The 24,616-nt window shown below is 42.4% G+C and overlaps 1 pseudogene; it reads left to right on the plus strand.

Annotated features, from left to right (window-relative positions):
• Positions 1 to 584: 584 nt before the first annotated feature.
• LOC114630862 lies at positions 585 to 5,724 on the plus strand (annotated as a pseudogene).
• Positions 5,725 to 24,616: the final 18,892 nt, after the last annotated feature.

Raw genomic sequence — 24,616 nt, forward strand, 5'->3', positions numbered from 1 at the left:
GGTCTCTGTGTTTCCTTGGGTGCGTGCAACTCTGGGTGATAGTGGGGTCTCCCCCTTGGGGGTCCCTTACAATTGGTGCATTGGCCAGGAAGTATGTGACCACCCAGGACTCCCGAAGACCCCTTGGAGGTAGGTTTGTGTGAGTGGTGTGTGAGTTCAGCGCTGCTGTCTTTGCTGTTTCTGTATTTTGGTTTCAGTTTTTAGGCAGCTTTTGCTGCTTCTGTATTTTGGTTTCAGTTTCTAGGCAGCTTTTGCTGCTTCTGTATTACAGCTGCCACTATAGACTGTAAGGTCTTAGTTGGCTGTGGGGGGCAGACGTGCCTAGAACCACAGGCTGCAGCCCTGGGGGACGCCAAAAGGGTGGAAGGGAGTCTGGGAAGCCAGATTGCCCTGTTTCGGGACGAAGGAGATGGAGTGCTCCTGCTCTGGGGGAAGACATGGAATCCTTTCCCATCTGAAGTTGCGTGGAATCCAGTCCCATCGGTTGGGTTTATAAAACCCGACGCGGACGAGTGTGCCTGACTGTGTTAGTCTTGTGTGTTTGTATTTGTGTTGTGAGTCTGTTAAGTTTTGAGAATTTTGAGATGGGACAGACCGTGACTACTCCATTATCTTTGACTCTTGACCATTGGAGGGACGTTAGGGGTAGAGGACAGGATTTGTCAGTGATCATTAAGAAGGGACGCTGGCAGACATTCTGCTCTGCAGAGTGGCCCACTTTTGATGTAGGATGGCCTCAGGAAGGAACATTTAACTTGACAACTATCCAAGTCATTAAGGCGATTGTGTTTCAGGAGGGACCTGGATCTCATCCAGACCAACAGCCCTATATCACAGTGTGGGAGGACTTGGTTCATATCCGCTCCCATGGATGAAACCGTGGGTTGCTCATCAGCCAAGTTCCCGGGTTTTATCTGTCAGAGGAAAAGCATCGGAGAAGAAAGAGAAACCACAGAGGGACAAAGAGGCCAGGGCTCTGCTGAAACCCCCACTCCCTCCTAAAATATACCCTGAAATAGAGGAGCCCCCTGAGTGGCCGCTCCCCCCCTGCTGACTGGCTAGATCCCACACCCCCTCCTTACCCTCCTCAACCCCAGACCCCAGCTTATGCCTGCACCCTCTGCACCCCCAGCTCCTGCCCCAGTACAAATGGCTCCCAGTGGGCTCTCAGCTGGGACGAAGAGGAGGAGGGGGGCTATTTCAGTCTCTGAGGACACTGACTCCACAGTGGCCTTGCCCCTTAGGGCCGTTGGACCTCCTCCAACTGGCCCAAACCAGTTACAGTTATTACAGTATTGGCCTTTCTCTTCTGATATTTACAATTGGAAAAATAACCATCCTAGTTTTTCAGATAACCCTACACCTCTGACAGGGCTGATGGAATCCCTGATGTTTACACATCAGCCCACCTGGGATAATTGTAATCTGCTCTTCCGAGAGCTCTTTACAACTGAAGAGAAGGAGAGGATCCTTATGGAAGCCCAGAAAAACATCCAGAATGCGGCTGGCCAGCTTTTGCAGAACCTAACCCCAGCAGAGATTGATGAAGCCATTCCCCTCACTCGACCTCAGTGGGACCATAACACGGCTGCATGTAGGGAGAGGCTGACCATCTACCGCCAGGCTCTTAGTGGTAGGTCTCACAGGGGCAGCAAGACGCCCCACCAATTTGACTAAGGTAAGAGAGGTCGAGCAAGGACCAACAGAGGCCCCAGCTGTCTTTTTAGAACATCTCATGGAGGCATAGCACAGATATACTCCTTTTGATCCTATGACAGAGGGGCAGAGAGGTAACGTTATAACGGCTTTTGTTGGGCAGTCTGCCCCAGATATTAGAAAGAAGTTGTAGCGCCTGGACAGAATACATGATATGACAATTAGAGATGTGGTTAAGGAGGCAGAGAAAGTTTATCATAAGAGAGAGACGGAGGAAGAGAAGAGAGGGAGGGAGAAGAAAGAAAAGAGAGAAGACAAGGATAGAAGGGAACAGAGACAGGAAAGGAATCTGACACGAATACTGGTCGCAGTGGTAGAAGAGAAAAAGACTAAAGTTAGACAGGGGACCTGGGAGACAGACTGAAGCTAGGCTCAAGGAGACCCATGGAAATAGATCAAACTATGATAAGAAAGGCCCAATGTGCCTATTGCAAAAGAAAAGGCTACTGGGCTCAAGAATGCCCTAAGAAAATCAAGACAAGAGTGCTGTCCTTGGGAGATGATGAGACTAGAAGGGATGGGGCTCTATCCCCCTCCCCGAGCCTAGGGTAACTTTGAAAGTGGAGGGGACCCCCATGACTTTTCTAGTTGATACCAGAGCAGAATACTCAGTATTAAAAAGACCTTTGGGAAAAAAAAAGACAAACAAACTCTGGTAATTGAGGCCACTGGACAAAAACAGTATCCTTGGACCACCTCCTGGAAGGTGGACCTTGGCAAGAACCAAGTGTCTCACTCATTCTTAGTAATTCCTGAGTGCCCTATGCCCCTGCTGTGCAGAGACTTGTTAACAAAATTAAAAACTCAAATCACCTTTAACCCCTCAGGTCCAGAATTGTCCTGGGTGGGAGAGAAACCTCAAACCTTAATAATGTCCCTACATCTAGGAGAGGAGTACTGGCTATTCCAAAACACAGTAAAGCCCCCGAGAGGGCTACAGGACTGGTTAGATCGATTTCCCCAGTCTTGGGTTGAGACAGGAGGGATGGGGATGGCAAAGCAAGCCCCCCCTATAGTCATAGAACTCAAATCTGGAGCTACACCTATTGGGGTTCGACAGTACCCCATGAACAAGGAAGCAAGAGAAGGCATAAGGTCACACATTGAGAGACTGATACAGCAGGGAATTCTAGTCCCCTGCAGGTCCCCATGGAACACTTCTACCAGTAAAGAAACCAGGGACTAATGATTATCACCCAATCCAAGACCTTAGGGAAGTCAATAAAAGAGTGCACGATATCCACCGTATAGTGCAAAATCCCTATAATTTGGTCAGTACACTACCGCCTGAATGGACTTGGTATACTGTTCTAGATTTAAAAGATGCTTTTTTTCTGCCTGAGATTACATCCTGTTAGTCAGCCTCTGTTTGCATTCGAATGGTGGGACCTAGAGAGCGGAAGAGTTGGACAGCTCACATGGACAAGACTACCTCAGGGGTTCAAGAACTTTCCCACCCTGTTTGATGAGGCATTACATTGAGATCTTACCACTTTTCGCTCTAAGAATCCCCAGGTGACTCTCTTACAATATGTAGATGACCTCTCATTGGCTGCAGAAACCTACAAAGAATGTGAACAAGGAACCCAAAAGATCCTGGTTAAGCTAGGTCAGTTGGGATATAGGGCTTCTGCCAAGAAAGCACAATTATGCCGGACAGAAGTGACTTATTTGGGATACGTTTTGAGAGATGGACAGAGATTACTGACTGATGCCAGAAAGCAGACCGTGATGCAGATCCCAACTCCAACCACCCCTCGCCAGGTAAGAGAATTCCTGGGGACAACAGGGTTCTGTAGTCTGTGGATACTGGGGTTCGTTACCTTGGCAGCCCCATTGTACCCTCTCAGTAAGGAAAAAGGAGAGTTTGATTGGACTGAAGAGCATCAGAAGGCCTTTGACAGCCTGAAAAGGGCCTTATTACAAGCGCCTGCCCTAGCATTGCCTGATTTGACTAAGCCATTTACTTTATATATTGATGAGTGGAAGGGGATTGCTAGAGGAGTCCTGATGCAGACTCTAGGGCCATGGAAACACCCAGTGGCCTACCTATCTAAAAAATTAGACCCAGTGGCCAATGGATGGCCCTCTTGCCTGCAAGTGATAGCAGCAATGGCTGAGCTGGTGAAAGATGCTGATAAGTTGACTATGGGCCAAAATGTGACTGTGGTGGCCCCCCACGCCTTAGAAAGCATTGTCAGACAGCCGCCAGACCGATGGATGACCAACGCCCAGATGACACACTACCAGAGCCTGTTGTTGACTGAGTAAATAACTTTTGCCCTGTCCGCTATCCTTAACCCTGCTAACTTACTGCCTGATACTCATGAAACCCCAGTTCACCGGTGTGAAGAGATACTGGCTAGAGAGGTGGGAATCCAACCCGACCTGACTGACCAACCGTGCCGGGTGCACCGGTGTGGTTCACTGATGGAAGCAGCTTTGTGGTAGAAGGTAAGCATTGGGCCAGGACAACGGTGGTAGATGGAAAGACTGTTATATGGGCCAGCAGTTTGCCAGAAGGGACATCGGCCCAGAAGGCAGAACATAGTGCTCTGGTACAAGCTCTAAGACTGGCAGAAGGAAAAATTATTAACATTTACACTGATAGCTGGTATGCTTTTGCCACAGCCCATGTGCATGGGGCAATTTATAGACAGCGTGGACTGCTGACATCTGCTGGTAAAGAAATTAAAAACAAAGAAGAGATTCTCAGCTTGTTAGAAGCTATTCATTTGCCCTGCAAGGTGGCTATCATACACTGTTTGGGACATCAAAAAGGGACTGGCCCAATAGAAAAAGGAAACCAATTGGCAGATCACATGGCAAAAGAGGCGGCACAGGGACTGATGATCCTATTAGCTGGAGAAAGACCTTGTCAAAATGTTAAAAAGACAGGAGGTGTCCTCTTTGGGAAAGAGTCATGGACTTACTTGACTGGCATACATCAGTTTACCAACTTAGGACCAAAGAAGATGATAAAGCTGGCAAACAAATCTCCCTATCATATGCCAAGGCTACGGCAAATGGCTACAGACATCGTAAAAAATTGTAAAGCTTGTGCTTTCACCAATGCTGGCTTCAGCTGAGGCCTAGAAGGGAAACGGCTGAGGGGAGACCAACCTGGGATCTATTGGGAGGTGGATTTCACTGAGGTTAAGCCTGCCCGATATGGAAATAAATATCTGCTAGTTTTTATAGACACCTTTTCAGGATGGGTTGAGGCATTCCCCACCAAGAAAGAAACAGCCAACGTAGTGGCTAAGAAGATACTGGAAGAAATTCTACCCAGGTTTGGAGTACCAACAGTAATTGGGTCAGACAATGGGCCAGCTTTTGTCTCACAGGTAAGTCGAGGGCTGGCCAGACAACTGGGGTTCGATTGGAAATTACATTGTTCTTATAGACCTCAGAGCTCAGGACAGGTAGAAAGAATGAATAAAACCATAAAAGAGACCTTAACAAAATTGACCTTGGAGACCGGTGGGGGCGATTGGACAAGCTTTCCTCCCCCTTGCACTGTTCCGGGTACAGAACACCCCAGGACCTTTGGGATTGACCCCCTTCGAGATCATGTTTGGCTCACCTCCCCCAATATATGAGACATTAGAAAGTGGTGCCCACCCTGATGACGGTTCTATCCCACAATCTTCTCTCCTAGCCCGCCTCAGAGCTCTAGAAACAGTCAAGAAAGAAATCTGGGAACAACTGAAAGACACCTATGTCCCTGGAGACATGGCTGTTCCCCACAAGTTTGAAGTCAGAGATGCGGTGTTGATACGGAGACACCGTACAGGAAACCTGGAGCCAAGGTGGAAAGGACCCTATCTGGTACTGTTGACAACCCCAATCGTCGTTAAGGTAGACAGGATTCCCACTTGGGTCCATGCCTCACACTTCAAAAGAGCTCCTCCTGAAGTTAACCAAGATGAGTGGACTCTGGAAAAGACTGATAATCCCCTTAAGCTGTGCCTTCACAATAGGCATTCCTCGGGTAATGGGAAGTAATTCCCATGCCCCCCCCCCCCCCAACAACTCACCTGGCAACTTATAGATACAAGAACTGGAACTGTCATAACTAGTGCACAGCGAATTGCTCCCCCTGGCACTTGGTGGCCAACCTTATACTTCTGTTTCCGACAGATCAACCAAGTAGTTGCAAGTACTCTCCCTAACATGATACGCAGGTATGCGTTTTATAGCTGTCCTGAGTTTGATAGAGGCAAGTATTGTGATGGCCACCAACAATTTTTTTGTGGCGCTTGGAGTTGTGTTACCTCAAATGATGGAGATTGGTGGTGGAGAACACCATCCAACCAAGACAGAGTGACTTTTTCTTTTGCAAATCCAGGACCAAACAGGCTTTCCCCAGATATGGAACTATACAAAGGGAAGCCATGCTCCCGAAGTGATGTAGATGTCATAAAGGTAGAATTTACTGAAAAGGGTAGGGCAACTAGCTTTTCTAAGTGGCATAATGGTATGAGATGGGGCCTAGTCTTTTACAAACATGGAGGAGGGTCAGGATCTGCCCTCCTCATTTGCCTAAAAATAGAAAGCCTCTCTGCCCTACCGATAGGTCCCAACCAAGTGTTACCCGAACAGACACCACTCCCATGTGGTAGACCCGTAACTCCTGTACCACCCACAGAAAGTTTTTCCCTCACCAGCTCCCCTTTCACCACCACGGTTATTCCAGGCACTGAACAAAGACTGTTGAATTTAATTCAGGGGGTTTTACTGTAATAAACAGCTCACAGCCTGAGATGACCAAGTCATGCTGGCTCTGCCTCTCCTCAGGGCCCCCCTATTATGAAGGCTCGCTACAACAGGGACTTTTAACACTACCACCAACCATGCATCATGCTCGTGGAACAGTGAAAACAGACTCACTCTCCCTGAAGTTTCAGGACAATGACTTTGCTTGGCAACCCCCCCTACTGCCCATAAACATTTTTGTAATAAGATCCTTAGGAGTCCAAGGACTGCTGAAAATAAGTATTTAGTACCAGAAATTGATAAATGGTGTGATTGTGGGTCTGGATTGTCCCCACAAGTTTTCCACTCTCCCATTCCCCCTGCGCTGTTTCCTATATAAACTTTGAACTGTTAGAGCTCGGGGTCGAAATCCTTCCCTTGCATGGGGTGCATTTTCGACCTGAGGGCCCCTCGCCAGTAAACTACCCACTACCTTTTGCTATTTTGCATCAAGCCAGTCTCTGTGTTTCCTTGGTGCATGCAACTCTGGGTGAGAATGGGGTCTCCCCCTCGGGGGTCCCTTATATGTACAAAGTCTCCTGTACAAACCACGCAACTGTGGTTTTTTTTTATTATTAAAAGTGTATTTGATCATAACTATATCGATCTTCCTGGGCATGAGTCATAAAGTTTGGATATTATCGTGAGTGTCACAGGTCCTAATGAGAATTTGGAATGCTTAAACTCAATTATTTAAAGGTAGTTATATTTCTCATCATTACACTAAAGATTTATATGATTCTTTTTCTAAAATCATAGTCATGTGTATGGGTGGTGTAAGATCTGCAGCCAAGATCTGCGACCAGTTCCATGGGAAAAGAAGTAACAAGACAGGTTCCATGGGAGTGGGATTTATTGAAGGTAGAGGGTAAGGGAGAGAAAGAAAGAGAGAGATTGAGGGAGACAGGAGATGGGAGACCGAAGATGGCGGAGAGGAAAGAGTGAGTGATCAGGGGAGCTCTGCCTATTTATATAGATGAGGATGATGACGCACTAAGTTTGGGCCTATACCAACATACCTACCTTTTTCTTATTATAAAAGAGAAAAAAGTAGAGGGGAAGTCAATGGTGAAAGAGGAGTTGGGGCGCCATGTCTCTTAAACTACTTCCTGCTGTGTAGGGGCATAGTCCATTGAGGGGAGCAGCCATCAGGGCCCACTCGGTGGATGTGTGTATCAGGCTCTTCTGTGGACAGTGACTGGTAATCTTTCCCCCCAAAATGGCATTTTTCTTGGGAGAACTGGTGAAGACCATCTTCTGTAGCTGTCAGGACACCTGGCACCCATCAGTTCTGAAGCACCACAGCTGGAATCCTGCGGGTCTTGTATGTAGAAACGAGTGTCTTGCAGTGTTGGTAGAAGAAGTGATTGTTCCGTGAACCTAGTATATATATCTGAAAAGACCAATATTCTTCTATCTGGGCAAAAAGAAAGTATAGAGAACATAATATTTAGATGGTATAACAGATATAGGGATGGTGGCAATTTGGATTGGTTCTTGGCATCCGGCTATGGAGCAGTTTCCTGACCATGTTGGGAAAGACTGTTTGTTATCTGTAGGTGTCTCTTGAACCTTGTACATCCAGATGTAAGGGCTGACCTGGATAAAGACAAACATCAGGGGGAGGATGAGAAGAGGACTGCGGGAAACACATGTCTAGTCCAGTGAGGTCGAGCTTGGCTTCTGGAGTAGAGTCTCATTTTCTGGGATTGAGGACAAGGTGGGTGATCTAGATGTCCTCTGGAGCTTAATTGAGCATGGTTCTGTTAGGGTCGACATGTATGAAGAAGAGTCGGTTTTAGATGGAGGGATGAAAGGCTTGAGGTGAGACAAGTGGACCCAATGAGGGAGTGCCTCAAGATTAGCAGCTGTAGGGGTCACGAGGATTACCTTAAAAGGGCCCTGCCATTTGGGAGAGAGGGGTGAGGGTCGATGATCTGGAGGGGAGAGAAACACTTGGTCTTCTATGTTGACAGGCAGTGGACAGGAGACAGAGTGTGGTCGAGGTAGATGACGGTCAGCAAAGTTCCACAAGAGAAAAGAGAGGTGGCAAAGTAATGGGGTGAGCAGATGGTCTGGGAGGGGGGAACATTTAGGTGAAAGACCAGGAGTTAGGACTGGACGTCCATACATGAGTTCAAAGGGTGAGATAAGGAGAGGCTTTTTGGGAAGGGCTTGTAGCCTGAAAAGAGCCAGAGGTAGAAGTTTTACCCAGTCAAGGCGAAGTTCTTGTGATAGCTTGACAAGAGTGGTTTTTTAAGAGTGGTTAGTTCTCTCTACCTTACCTGAAGATTGAGGGTGGTAGAGAATAGGAAAATGCCAAGGGATGTCTAGGGCCTTAGACAGAATTTGAGAAACTTGGGAAGTAAATTCAGGCCCATTGTCTGACTGGAGAGAGGCAGGTACACCAAATTGGGGAATGATCTCTCTGAGGAGGAGATCAGACTGTCTGAGCCCTTTTGTTGGTTGTGGGAAAAGCCTCTACCTAGCCTGAGAAGGTGTCCACCAAGACCAGGAGGTACTTTTACAGCAGGCATGTGGGTAAAGTCAAGTTGCCAGTCAGTTCCAGGAAGGGAACCTCTAGCCTGATGGGTAGGAAAAGGGGTGCTACGATACCTTGAGTTGGGATCTGACATCTGACAGATTTTGCAAGAAGCAGTGATAGATTTTAGGAAACTTAAGTCCTCAGGAGTAGACTGTAGGTGGGTTTTAACAAAATAAGATAACGCTTGGCTGTTAGGATGGAAGAGCTGGTGAAGATAGGACAGAGTTTAACGAGTGTCAGGGGGTGTAAGTGGGGATGTGAGTTGTAGTGTAAGAATCTCCTGGGGAGGGTGAGATGAGTCTAGGCCCCTAAGGGCTGCAACTCTAGCTGCCTCATCAGCTCGGTTGTTTCCCTTGGAGACAATAGAGTCATCCATCAGGTGGGATCTGCAGTGGACAATCCCAATAGCTGTGGGGAGATGGGAGGCATTTAGCATGGCCATAATCTGGTTTGCATTAGTTACTGATCCTCCTTTTGTGGTAAGTAACCCGTGCTCCTTCCAGATAGCAGCATGGGACAGGAGGATATGGAAAGCATATTTGGAATCTGTGTAGATGTTGAGGGATTGTCCTTGTGCCAGCTGGAAGGCACAGGGTAAGGGCTATTAATTCAGCCTGTTGGTTGGTGGTATGAGCAGGAAGGGCCTGTGCCTCCACCACCTTAGTGTCTGATACTATGGCACAGCCAGATTTCCTTACCCCTTTATGTAGAAAGGAGCTTCCATCTGTATACCAGGTAAAGGTGGCTTGAGGCAATGTGCCCTCCTGTATGTGTGAAGGTGGAGGTAATAGTTCCTCTAAGGTTTCAGTACAGGAGTGAGATAGGGAGTAATTAGTGTTAGGTTGAGAAAGAAGATTGGAAACATTAAGAGGTGGGCATGATTGAAAGGTGAGGGTAGAGTCTTCTATTAGAGCTACTTGAAGAGAAAGAACCCTGGAGGGAGGTAGAGTCTGTAAGCCTTTATACATTAGGAGCTGTGACAGGTTGTGAGAAGAGAGGACAGTTATAGGCCATGCCAGGGTTAGTTTCTTTGATTCTTGAATAAGGATCTCAGCAGCTGCTAAGGTACGAATACAAAGTGCCCATCCCTGGATGGTTAGATCTAGTCTTTTTGACAAGTATGCTACAGGTGCAAAAGATGGTCCCAGTTGGTCACCTAAGACTCCAAGGGCAAATCCCTCTTTTTCAGTTACATAGAGGGAAAAAGGACAAGTAAGGTCTGGGAGATGTAAGGCTGGGGCCTTAATGAGAGCCTGTTGGAGCCTTGAAAGGACTTAGTGACAGGTTTGAGAAGAGGTTTGTGGGTGGGGCCTAATGCAGCTTCATATAAGGGATGAGAAAGTAGGGAAAAGGAGGGGACCCAGGAACACAAAAAGCTAGCCATTCCTAGGAATGATAAAATCTCTTCCATTGTAGAAGGAAGAGTTAGAGACTGAATCAGGTTCTTTCTATCTATGGTAATAGCCTTGTGGGTTGGGGTAATTGTTGGTCCCAAATAGGTGACCTGAGGAGTAGACAGTTGGGCTTTAGAAGGTGAGACCCTGTAGCCTCCGACTGGAAAGGATATTTAGAAGAGCAGCTGTATCAGCTTGGCTAATTTCTAGGGAGGGGCTACAGAGAAGAACGTCATCTACATAAAGTACAATCTTAGATCTAGGAAGAGATAAAGAGATTAAGTCAGAAGCCAGGGTCTGCCCGAACAGATGTGGGCTGTCCCGGAATCCCTGAGGTAGAACAGTCCAGGTAAGTTGGGTAGAAAAGTGGGTGTCAGGATCTGTTCAGGTAAAGGCAAATATGTCCTGTGACTGGGTGTCTAGAGGGATAGAGAAAAATGTATCCTTGAGATCTAAGACTGAAAAATGAGAAGTCCCTGAGGGGATAGTAGAGAGAAGCGTGTAAGGGTTAGCTACGACAGGATGGAGGGGAACTACAGAAGAGTTAATGCACCTGAGATCTTGAACCAGTCGATAGGTACCATTAGGTTTCTTAACTGCTAGTATAGGGGTGTTAAAGGGGGAAGAAGTAGGTCGAAGGAGTTTTTTCCTTAAGAGGTCAGAAATGATAGGCTTAAGTCCCCTGAGGCTCTGGAGAGAAAGAGGATATTGGGCTTGGCAGATGTACCTGGTAGAGTTCAGTAACTGGATAACAATGGGAGAATGATGTTTAGCAACAGAGGGGTTCTGGACGTCCCAAACTCGGGGATCCACCTGAGAAGCTGGTAAGGGAAGTAACATGTTAGCGTTAGTAGGGTGACTGGCTAAAAGGAGTAGCAAAGGAACTGCTGGAGAGATTGGGCTTAAGTGAATTGGTGGAGCAAAGGAAATAGAAGATCCCAACTTAGCTAAAATATCCCTTCCCAGTAAGGGAACAGGACATATAGGCACTATCATAAAGGAATGGATGAGAGGCACACCCCTAAAGATGCAACTAAGTGGGGGGTCTGGTGAGGAAGGTAAGGTTGTCCTCCTACCCCGACAATAGGAGAACGTGAAGGTGAGGTGGGTCCCCAAAACTCTGTCAGGACTGAGTAAGTGGCCCCAGTGTCCAAGAGGAAGGAGATGGTTCTTCCGCACACCATAATATCTACCCGTGGCTCCCTGCTAGTGATAGGCGTGGTTGGGTCAAGAGAGCTCGGTCCCCATCAGTCCCCCATGGCCAAGCCTAGAAGGTCAGCTGACGGGTTTTCTGGGAGCGATGACCTTCTGTTCTGGTTGACATGAGGGCAGTCGGTGCCCCAATGCCCCCTCTGATGGCACCTGGGACGTGGTCCCCTTGGCTTACTGGGGTTAGGACAGGCCTTCGCCCAATGACCATGTTGACCATATTTATAGCAGGAGCCAGGTGGTCCCTGAGCCTTCGAAGACCAGGAATCTGAGGTAGTAGCTGAGGCTAGTCAGAAAGCCTTTGCCAGCATATGGTATTTCTGTTTTCGGGCTTTCTCATCTCTCTCATGGTACACTTTGAAGGCCAGTGCCAAGACTTCTGCCTGTGGAGTTAGGGGCCCCCTCTCCAATCACCTAAGTTTAGCTTTTATGTCGGGGTAGCTTTGGGAAAAAAGTAAGTCATAAGAAGTTGTTTACCTTCTGGGTTTTCAGGGTCTAAATTAGTGTACTGCAGTAAGGCCTTTGTAAGGCGTTCTAAGAACTGAGACAGGTTTTCCTGTTTATCTTGGACAGCCTCTTGGAGTTTCTCAAAATTAACTGGCTTTAACTCCACCTTCATCAGGCCTGCCAAAAGACATGTTATAAATCTATCTCTGGCTAAGATACCACCTGCAGAATTATAATCCCACCAAGGATCCTGGTCAGGAACAGCTTCTGATCCAATTGGATATGTCCTGTCTGTTTGATGAATCTGATCTGCATGTGTTTTTGCCTCATCCCAAACTCGCCTGTGTTCATCAGGAAGTAAGTTATTAGTGAGAATCATATGAATGTCATGGAAAGTTAGGCTGTAAGACTGAGAGATGTATTGGAACTCTTTGATGAAGGCAGATGAGTTAGAGGTGTAGGATCCCAGTCTGCTCACTATTTGAGAGAGTTCACTCAGTGAGAAAGGAACATGTACCCTGACCAGGCCATCAACGCCAGCCACTTCCCTTAGGAAGTGTTCCTGGAGGAGAAGGAGTCAGACCCTTGGCCTTGGAGCATGTGATAGGAAGTGTGAAGGCTGGTGCCAACACAGGACAGTTAGTATGGCCTGCAGCTGAAATAGAAAGAGGGGAGGGGTCTGAGGAGGTCAAGCCAGTGGACTCAGAGGCACCCTGGTGAGAAGAAACCGAGGTAGCAGTTTGGGTTTTCAGAGGCATCAAAACAGGCCTGCAACGGAGGGGAGGAGGTTCATCAGCTGGGTCCAAAGGTGTGGGAGTTGGGCAGGTGTCATGGCTAAGAGAAACTTGGGAGGGGAGCAGGTAGAGCACATGGAGGGGGTATAACGGAGGTAAATGAATGCTCGGACATAAGGGACTTCTTTCCATTTACCAGACTGCTGGCAGTTTGTGTTAAGACTCCTTAAAATAATTGGGTCTAGGGTGCCATTAAGTGGCCACATTAGCCCATTACCTAAAGGGTACCGAATCCAGACCTTATTGCAAAGGCATATTAATTTGGATGGCTTCAAGTCATAAAGATTTGAGATTTTTCAGTAGACACCCCAGTGGGGTGTCTGAGGGTACGGACGAAGATGATGCGCCCATTGGGTGATCTTAGCGGTTACCAAGCTATCAGTCAGCGTCCCTAAAGAAAAGCTGGTAATGGAAATCAGGCTCAGCTTATATAATCAGGTCATCACGAGATAATATAAGGGCCTCGGCCAAGCTAACCCACCAGAAGTTAGTCAGCCAGGAAATAGCCCACCTGGTACCAGGACTTCCGGCAGCTGAGAGAGCTGGGGGGGGGGCTGGGAGCTATTTCCGAGAGAGAGAAATCACTCAATGGGCCAAAGTCCTAGGTGGTAGTTCAGCTAGAGGCCAGTCATATGGACCGGGCCAATGTAAAGCCAACTCCTTAGTCCAGGAAGTGCTGGCCAGGCGCTAACTGGGCGTCCAGGGTCCCTCCTGTGAACCAGAACCAAAAATTCCTCACTGATTAAAATGCCGGTGTGTGCATGAGAACTTGTGCAGTCTAGTATTTGGAAGGTGGAACCCGGGGTTTGTGTGCCTGATACTAGCCCACTCGGCAGAGAACTGCATTGGGGGGGGGGCAGGAGCACAGTTCACACGGTTGAAGAGATGGTGGCTGCGGCTGCTGTGGCGACCGCTGCAGGGGTGGCTGCAAGGGCGGTGGCAATGGGTTGCCTCTACGGGGGCGGCAGTGACAGTGAGGGCTGTGGTGGTAACAGCAGCAGCTGCTGAAGTGACAGCAGCGGCTGCAGCCGCCATGGTGTTGGCTGTCACTGCGGTGGTGGCTGGGCTGCAGATGCGAAGGCGGCTACAGTGGCGACGGTGCTGACAATCTCAGTCGTGGCCAAGATGGCAGCAGCTGTGGCCTCAGTGGTGGCAGCTATGGTCGCGGCTGCAGGACTGTCACAGCCACTGTGGCAACGGTAGCAGCCACTGCCAAGATGGTGGCAGCTGCAGCCTTGGTGTCTGCCGGACTGTCCCGGCCGCAGCTGAGGGGGATACCTGCGGCAGCTGCATCTGTGATGGAGACAGTCATTCGGTCGGTGGCTGGGGGGTGACGGTTGTGTCTGTGGTGGTGGTGGCCACTGCAGACTACGTGGAGCTGCTGAGGTGGCCAGCAGAAGCCACCTCAGTGACTGGCGCCTTCTCAATTCCTTACACATACAACTTCATATTCTGTCTGTTTATCTGTCTGTCTGAAACAAAAGGAACTATAATAAAGCTAAAACAAACAAATAAAAAATAAGAAGACAACAAATCTCAAAGCAAAACAAATTTTTTAAAAATGAAAACAGAAAAAAGCTCATCAAAACAAAAACATGGAGTTTATTTGGTGTTGGACAACTAATTCTTAGAATGAGGCCTGCTCTGGAGTGTGATTGATATAGCCATCCAATGACATTTTATAGGAGAAAACTATTTTTGCCTTTACCCATAGGTATCAATTATGAACAGCTTCTTGGTTAGGATTGCAACCGTACATGTACATCCAGTTCCCTTCTCAGTACTGTGATTTTGTCAGATCTAAACCTCTGCAGGTTTTTTTGTAAGCATTGCCGTAGTATTTGCCACATCATACATGCAAATTATTTCTGTTGGTTTTCTGAAGACAGTGTTTCTTTGGAGTCCTCTATCTCAACTGGTTTTACAATCTTTCCTCCTCCTAGTCTATTACAATCTCTGACATTCCAGGGGAGGGTGTTCATTGAAGGTGGTTGAAAGTCTGTCACTTGTGTGTCCTTGTGTTAAAACCCATTTACTACAAGAAAAAGCTTCTCTGATGAGTATTATATGATCCACTGATCCACAGGAATAGCAATATGGCATCAGGAGACACTTTGTTGCTTTGTTCCTTCAGCAGAATAAGGTAGAAGGTTTTTCCCTAGGCCTGTAACCATTTTAGCAGTGTAATTAATGAATTCTATCTCATGGAGTAGACATTATATTCTATTCCAAAAAGTGGTTGTTTATTTCCATTGTTACAACATTCGTTCCACAGTTATAGCAGAATGTCTTGAGGACAGGTTGTTCTTGTAGATCCTAGGATTTGCAGCTAGGTGATATTGAAGATTGTTATCTACTCCTGTAGCATACACTGGGCACTAGTTTATTTTTTTGTATTTAATGGCTATACGTGGTGTCTTCAGCTCAAAGACTTGTTTTCCAAAGTCACCCTTCATTTTACCATTCTTTTCTCAGACTTGGTGAGAGTTTTTTGGAGAAAGAAGAGTGACGTCTTTCACTGTAAGATAACCACTTATGGATTGAGCTTAGCAAAGTTTATGTTTTAATGATAGATGTTCTGTGACTTTGTCTGCGTGTAAAGAGAATACCAGCTCTCTTGTTTGAACTTCTAAGAATAATACAGTTTTGTTCAGGAAAGAAACATTTTAAAAGTCTGTCAAGGTCACCTTTTTTTTTTTAAATAAAAATCTCTTTATTCTGAAATAGCTAATGTTAATAAACAGATTTTAAAAGATAAGCTACAAAAAGATAATAGAATGTCAGGTGAAGGCAGTCAAAAGATGCATTGCTTACATGGAGACAAGACAGTAGGGAAAACTAAGATTTATGAATTAGAATCTGGATGGTTAAAATCTCTAGACAAATCTACACTCCATACAGGATTCTGAAGTCCTAAGATATGAGAGCTGTCACCCAGAAATTAACTGAGGAGAGAACTGGCTCTCTAAACAAGAATGTTTCTTTTGAATATATCTATGACTCTGAAGATCAAGGAAGTTATGTAACTACTTTTTAGCTAAACAATGAAAAATTATCTGCCTCCAACATAAATTTAATGCAGAAGTCAACCATAGATATTAAAATAACTAAGTAGAAAATGCTTCCTCGAAAATTATATCATATATTTGGGTGTGATTGTGGTGTGTGTATGTGTATGTGTGTGTTTGTTGTGTGTTGTGCTCCCATGACTTGCATACCAATGTTACAAAAATGTCAGCTCTATTACTTTTTGTTTTATTCTTTGGATAGTAAGGTTTTGTTTAAACTAGCAAGAATTTATACAAGACTTATACAAGCAAAAAATATTTTTAAAAATTTTGTAGGTCATCTTAAATCACAATTTTGTTTCTTCCTATTATAAATTCGTATCACAAGTACAAATAAGTTACATTAACATATTTATAAAGAAGCTACAAAACTATATTTAGCATTTGTAGTGGTCACATTAGCGGCAAAAAATGACATACATGAAAATTACTTAACCCAGTAATTGTTTTTTGCATATTAACAGAATCAAATATGTGATCTTATTATTCATACTCCACATCTTTTCTTATAATAATAATATTTTTGGTTTCTACTTCAGAAACACTAGGTATATTAAAATTTGTGAAAAGATATAATTTGACAACAAATAAATTAACAAGGAATATCTTTGTGTGAATGTTGTAGAATATCTGTTTTAATAGAAAATCAAGAATGCCATAAGCCACTGGGATGATTAATGACCAGAAAAAAAGAAAGTAGGATAGCAGACACTTCTTGGAGAGTCTTAGAGTGGAAGAGAAAAGTAAGAGGTACAGGAAGAGCTGAGAAACCTCTGAAAAGGAGGCAGAATTTGAAGAGCCACAGAGGCATAATCTGAATCTTGGAACTGCAATTGTTCTGTGATTTCACAATAACTTGATGTGAAGACTGGACAGTGTGTGCAGAGCTGTTCAGTGGTGGCCTCTTCTAATAATCTTGAACATTTAATGACAGCCATGTAAATGAGAAAATATAAATAAAACATGTCTCCACTTTCCCTAGACAGTACTTACATAGAAAATGAAGTGGCAGTAGATAATTAATGCTAAAGAAATTTTATAACCTAGGAAATCTAATACCACTTAGAGATTTGATTTTACCTCAGGCTATGTCTCCCATTTTTTATTAGAATGTTAATCCTGGTCTGTATAATTCCCTGGACAATATGTTAAGACATTAATTTCCCTTTAAATTGATTTTACTATTTATGTAGGTGTCAGTGTGTATATCCATATGCTTAGTGGTCCTGTTGGTGGTCAGAAGAGAGTATCAGATACCCTGGAACTTGAATGAATTCATTATGTGCTGCCTGGTATGTGTCCTGAGACCTCAACTTCACTCATACTAAAATGCAGCAAGTTCTCTTAACCCCTGACTCATCTCTCCAACCCTATAGCACAGATTTATTAACATATTACCATATGTAGGTAATATAAATTAATGTCCTGATCATGGTTAGTTGCATAAAGTAATTATTTCTTGTATTTTGGATAAACACTTCTCAAGAGTTCAGAATTTAAACAAATGTCATGAAAATTTCAACATGAATAGAGTAGTTTTTTTGTAGTTAATACTTATCTCACACATATTGTTTCTAATGCTTTAGCTCTTGCCCCAGTTTTGACAGTTGAGCTGTTATGCAATAGAAACTAACAGTGGTTGCAAACACACTATTATTAATAGGTCTAATTCCTTCTCTCCATTGATGTTTTGCAACCTCATGACTCCATTAAAGAATAGTCTACATGATTTTGCTTCTTTCTGATTATCTTTGAACGTGTTTGAGAGATGTAGGTAGACAGAATGTGGCTTATTTAATGAAAGTCTTTTACTGTTCATGTTCTCAAGCTAACAGAAACCTAGATTTGAGAATGCAGCTGGAACCAAAGCATGGAGGTGACAGCTGTGTCTATAGCCACCTGAGTGTAAATCTTTGAGGATTATGGAAATGGAAATTTAATCATGTAACAATACAAAGAGAGGCTGTCCTACCCGAGCAAAACTTAGGTCTGTATCTTGAACTATTGTGGTTTCAGACAAGTAGAAACACAGTATTAAACATGAGAAAAGAACAAGTCTTGGAATTAGACATATTTGAATAACAATTCAAGTGCTTTGTATTTAATAATTATTAAATGTCAAATTAATTATTTGCTTCTTTGTGTCTCATGGTTTTCTTATGTAAAATAGGGAATCACAGGCACATGCCCTTGTCTTAATCCTCATGTAGTTCTCATAGAACACTAGAATAATCAATACACACACAAATATATATATATATATATATATATATATATATATATATATATATATTCTTTTTCCCCACATTTCCAAAATGGTAGCTATTACTTTATGTTTAACATTCTCTTCGAGAACTGTTTACAGAAGCAGTTGTCTAATTTCAGAATGATTTTGATGATGTGAGGTGTGTTTTAGGCAGAACAACTGAGAGTCAGAGAACTATTTCAGATAAAACCTGAATGAAGAACTGGGCACTGGTGAGCTCGAGGAAGTAGAAGCAGAAGTCAGGAAGAATCATTGTATAACTGCAGAGTGTGGTCTCAGTGAAGCTTCACCTCTAACAGAGAAGCATGCATGTAAAACTTTACACCCATCAAGTAATCAATAGCTCAAGTCACCTTAGCAGCTGATAAGCTCCTTATTAACACATGCTACATACAGGCTTGACACCAGGAAGAGCATCCTACTGAAAGGAATGGGTGTTACAGATTATCTTCTTTTTATCTATCTTTTTATTCTAGATAACCATTGAAACATCATAAAAAATAATTATTAAAATTCTAAATTTGAGATGGATATAATAGGATTACATAATGACAAATGCATGTAATCTTACCACTTTGGAGGTGGAGGCAAGAATATGTGATTTAAAGTTTATTTCTGACTACATAGATAACTAGAGACTAAGGCTGTATGAGACCCTGTCTCAGCAATCAAATAGACTCTAATGTGAGCATCTCACAGGAAGTGTTTTACATAGCTTATTATCCATACTAATAAAGTTTGGATAAATTAAGATAATGTTGTATTACTCACAAAAATCACTTTAAATTCTCTGCAGTATTTACTATATTGTTGCATTTTAATTTCCAAATGAAATTAAACACCTGCTGTGTACGACCACCCTACTAGAAAAAAAATACACTGCTCCCTAAGAGCTTGCAGTCTATTGTGAAGTGCAAAATGTACAACAGGTCAAATATTTATTAGTTAATAAAAAGAAAGAATAAACTCAAAATTTCACAGCACATTCTATTAGTGCTTGGGTTATGAACAGAGAGCAAGTGCAAGCAAGAGCCGAGCTTGGTGATGGCAGGCACAGAAAACGCTGTAGGCACTTGGGAAAATATCTTGGCATTGTCTAGAAAATAGAATCCATGTTTACTATTCATTTTCACTCTAGAAAAATACAGAAGGACAAACCCACGTATATACAAAGACTCACATACTAATCTTCATGGTATTATTCAAAATTTCTGAAAAATAGGAAAAAATTCCAAATACATATCAAATGTTTAAAACATAGGAGATATATATAATACAATATATTTCAACAATAAAAAGAATGACAATCTAGTCCATGCAAAAGAGAAATGGCTAGGTTTAAGGTACATGTGATTCTATGCACATGAAGCAAAGAAGTGTCCAAAAGGGCATATTTATATATACAAAACACACTTATATATACAGAACACAGTCATATATACAGTGGCTTTCTGGGTCATCGATGTGACTGTGATGAAAAGCAAATTTATTTGATTAAAAACTGTTGCGATAACAAATAATTTGAATTGGGTTAGTGGTGGCTGCACCCTATAAGCTTCAAAGTTATTATGATAATGGTTAATTGCTATGTTTTAGATATCTAAATAATGTTAAAATCTATTTAAGAAAGACAACATATTCTAACCGATGCAGTGATTAAAATGGGCTATTGGGTAAACAGTAATGATGTGCTTTAGGGGAAAGGTCACGTAGCTCTAGGAAGAGGCACTGTGCTGAGTACATAGATTGTTGACTTTCTGCAATGAGAGCTGTCCTCCTGGTAACAGGAAGCAGTAGAATTCCTGCTACTTAACCAGGACTGTAGCAGTGTCCTAATCGTGATATACTCTCTGCATCTGCAGAAGGAACAGAGAAGCACTTTGTAAGTCATTAGGAAAAAATAAAGCTAAACAAACACATAAGCGTTAATCAGTTTAGAATTGGCTTGATGACTCGTATACTTATATTTAAATTAGCATAAGCATGTTGTAACTGTAGATATGCACACTTTTCTGATGTATCTCTAAGGATAAATCTATAGAAGTGAAATTTCAGTTCTAAAGATATGCGTATTGTTAAGCAACTTGATATCTTTGAACAAGCCAGAATATAAAACTTTGTATTGCGTGAGTATAAGGAACCTGAGATGAATCGAGCCTACCTTTCAGCTGAAGTTCTCTTTTGACCTCTGCTGGAAAGACTGCCATTTGCTTCATGTTTGAAACTTAAATCGCCTACAAATTGCTTTGCACACTGTGAGGAACATTTCTTGAGTGAGTTGTTGAATAAGTAGCTGACTGAACCTTTCAGAGACATTGACCTAGTAATTGGGAGATTCTCTGGTGACAAGAAACATAGACAGCTTGATCAGCTCAGCAGAGCTTCTTTCTTGAAGGTTTTATCCCTGAAGCAGAAGGGAAAAGTCAGACTGTCATCCTCTGACATCCAGAGAGAGAAAATATTGCGATGGGATCTCTAATGAATCATTATGCTGAAGAGTCAGGTGTTGCCACCTACGAGATGTCTCTTTGATTCTTCATGCCTTTTTGTCAGAAGTGCATAAATATGGAGATATTTTATTATGTTGTTATTTTTTAAAGAAACTTGTATGAGATGTATTTATTTGTGCATGTCCAGGCATATGGCATTGTCTGCATATGGAGGTCAGAAGACAACATGCAGGAGTTGATGCTCCTGGGTCCAGAGGATTGAACTCAGCTGTAAGACTTGTCTTCAAGCATCTTTACCCACTAAAGCTTCTCTCCAGAACGATGTTGAGTTACTTTGCCATAGGAAAGTGGCTTAAATCAACTATAACTTGACTCATACAAGCTTTGGTGGATAATGCATGAGCTCTCCATGGAATGCTATTATTTTAACATATATTTGAATGAATATACATTGATGTAATTACTCAGTTCTTCTGGTGTTATATAGAATGTTATCAGAAAGCATAATAGTGATAATGTAGGCAGCATGTCTTTATGTTTCAGAAAACAATTTAATTATGTCCTGTCATTTGTGAACCTATCCTACATGGATGTTTCTGGTCTCCTCCTTACTGTTGTTCTCATGCATTCCCTCACAAGCTTCAGACAAGCAAAGATAGTCTTGCTTCAGTGCAATTTGGAATGCCATCTAACCAAGGCTTCTTATCATGAAAGTAAGACTTTATCCCCTTAAGAGTAGCAAGAATCAAGCTCTTCTATGAATTGACTCTGTTCAGTTAGTGAGAGGGTACTTTATTTGAACTATGCTTGAAAACTGGAAACCAAACATGAGTTTAATCTCCTTTTTAATAAGAATCATGTGGAAGCAATTCTAAGATCATTGGTGATACAATATTCCTACTTTGGTCTAAGTTTTCAAGTAACTTGTATAATTTTAGGATTTATTGGCAGGAATACACTTCAAAGCATTCCATTGTGTTACTGTATCTGATAAGCTAAACTTTGTATTTTATGTAGATTTAAACTCAGAATATCCTCAATTACATTTTCTTAAGATTCATTCAGACTTTGCTACACACACATACTGGCTTACAGAGTGTCAATGGTATGAGATGTTTCAAGCTTTCTTCTAGAGTTCTCTGTGTCTCCCATCCCCTCAGTACTATATGTTCTCACCTTTAAATGGACTCAGAATACACAAAAATGTCACAAAGGTTAGTGATTCCAATTCTTGTATATACTCTGAGCCCATATGCAGTTTGCCTCATTATTCTATACAAATTGTAGATAACTATGGCTGTACTTAACTCTATTTATTTTGAGTTATCTTCTTCTCTCTTTCTCTCTCTCTCTCTCTCTCTCTCTCTCTTTTTTTTTTTTTTTTTGGTTTTTCAAGACAGGATTTCTCTGTATAGCCCTGGCTGTCCTGGAACTCACTCTGTAGACCAGGCTAACCTTGAACGCAGAAATCCACCTACCTCTGCCTCCCAAGTGCTGGGATTTAAGGCGTGCACCACCACTGCCCGGCTTGAGTTATATTCTAAAAGCCATGAAACTCTAATAGTCCATGATTTCCTTTCTGACACATGTCTGATACATTTAAATAAAATTAGTATACTCCCTATATTAGTTAGAATGCACTAAAGTAGCAGAACTGATAGAATGAACACACACACACACACACACACACACACATGCACACATTTACATATTCTGTCTAGTATAGTGGATTACAGATTATAGTCTAAATATTCCAACAATGGCTTACTCATAATGAAAATGGAAAGAAGGTAGGACATCTTCAGTTCTCGAGATTGCATATCTCAGCATTTTTAATCTAGAACCAGAGTCCTGAGAATTCCTAAAGAGCTGTTGGTTTTCTGTCTATGTTGGATCCTGAAAAAGTAGGTTTGAACACTAATGAACAAATAATTCAATAGCAGGATAGATGATCTTGTCAGTGTGAATGAGGGCAAGAAGGTGAAAATTTAGATGCTTCCTTCCTCTATGTCTTTTTATATGATTGGACACCAGAAAGTGTAGAACAAATTTAGGGTGGATCTTCCCACCTCAATTGATCCAATATCCCATTGAAATACCCAGTTGCTTCAGTTTTAGTTGATTAAAGATATAGTCAAGTTGACAACTAAGACTAGCTCTCTCTCTCTTTCTCTCTCACTTTCTCTCTCTCTCTCTCTCTCTCTCTCTCTCTCTCTCTCTCTCTCTCTCTGACATAAACAGGAGGTTTCAATCACATAATCTAATATACAAGCATAAAAACTTTAGCATAGTTCTCCATGCTAGACACCACAAAATTCCCAGCTATTAGTACATCTGCATGTTAAGACTTCTCTGCTTTCTGAAAAAAATAGTATGTGAATGATACATTGTTTTATTTTTTGAATATGGCATCCATTCTTATAATTTAAAGCCAAATTATGGAAGATGATTAAACTACTCTTAGGTTTCTGTAATAATAATATAAAAAATGCTATATAAAAAATTAGATAACATTTTAAATAAGCTATATGTTTAACTGCATTACAGCTAAAATAATCTAAGAAATAAAGATTATCATTTATTAAAACATTATTAATAAAATACCTTTTCATATATAGAGGAAGTAGTTTCACTACATAGGTAGGGTGTCAGACATGCTAGAAAATCTCCTGGCATATCCATTTATCTATAAACATTTGGGGTATACTGGCTGCTCATAATCTATATACAGTCCAGAGAAAAGCACATGCATAATTCAGACTATCTTTCATGTCTGACTTTAGGCAATCTCAGGATTATTTATGATGTCTGATTAAAATCCGTTTATACATACTCTATAAAGAACTGTGAGAGTCCCTTATAGTAAACTAAAATTACTGAATAATATATTTTCCAATATTACTACCTTAGTCCATCTCGTGTTTTTATATGAAAGTAATTGATGTTCAGTGCTTTCATAAAGTAAAAAAGTTTATAATTCTGATAACTGGAAGGAGTGAACAGCATGGTGCAGCATCCTGCTGAGAGACCCCTGGATACTTAAAACATGTCAGTATATGGACAAGAAAGTAACAGACTGGAGAGGAGCAGACTGTTCCCATAACAACACTTCTAACAAGCTACCCTATTCCAGTAGAGCTAAGCCCTTTGGTAAGGTTCACTATTGCATTTACAAGCCTGGAAGTCTTCAGGACTTGGTTCCCATAAATTGTTCTTTACCCTCAAGGTAACCCCAGTTCAACATTCTCAGCCTTGGGGCCAAGCTGCAAGCATGAGATTCTTTCAGGAACAGTGCTTACTGAAACCATAGCTGCCATTTGGAATTCCTGACTATTCAAAACTGCCTTGAAGTGTAAGTATACTCTTCAGTTCTGATTTAAATCCCAGGACTTTGATAGCAGAAAAGAATGCACCCCGTTAAAAAGCCATGTTCAAACAGTACCATAACATCCTTATGTTATTACATAAAAATCAGTGCATTTTTTATAGCATCTCAAAACACATAACACAAAATCTATCCTCAACAATTTTAAGTATAGCTATATAGCTCTAAATATATGGTGCTGTATAGTGTATCTCTAAGACATTTTACTCATGAATAGAGCTTCACTCCTAGTGAATGGCAGCAGTTCATCATTTCACTTCTCCCAAGCTCCTGGTATGTACCTTTGAACTTCGTCTCTGTAAATTTGATACGCTGCTTATATGCCTCATTTACATACAGTTCTACAACAGTTGTCTTATGTGACTGACTTAACTCATTAAGTACAATGTCCTCAAATTCATCCATGTAGTAGGATATGTCAACACATCCTTTTTGTGTGTTGGCTGTTTCAAGCATTGGTATTATTTCAGTGAGTGTGTATAAATATACATTTATATGTAAACACACATTCTCATATATAAAACATTTATGTTACTCCAACATTAGTGTATTTTATATCTTTTTATTTCACTGGGAAAACTATG

This window comes from Grammomys surdaster, unplaced genomic scaffold, assembly GCF_004785775.1.
Source record: "Grammomys surdaster isolate TR1022 unplaced genomic scaffold, NIH_TR_1.0 347, whole genome shotgun sequence".
NCBI classification, from domain to species: Eukaryota; Metazoa; Chordata; class Mammalia; order Rodentia; family Muridae; genus Grammomys; species Grammomys surdaster.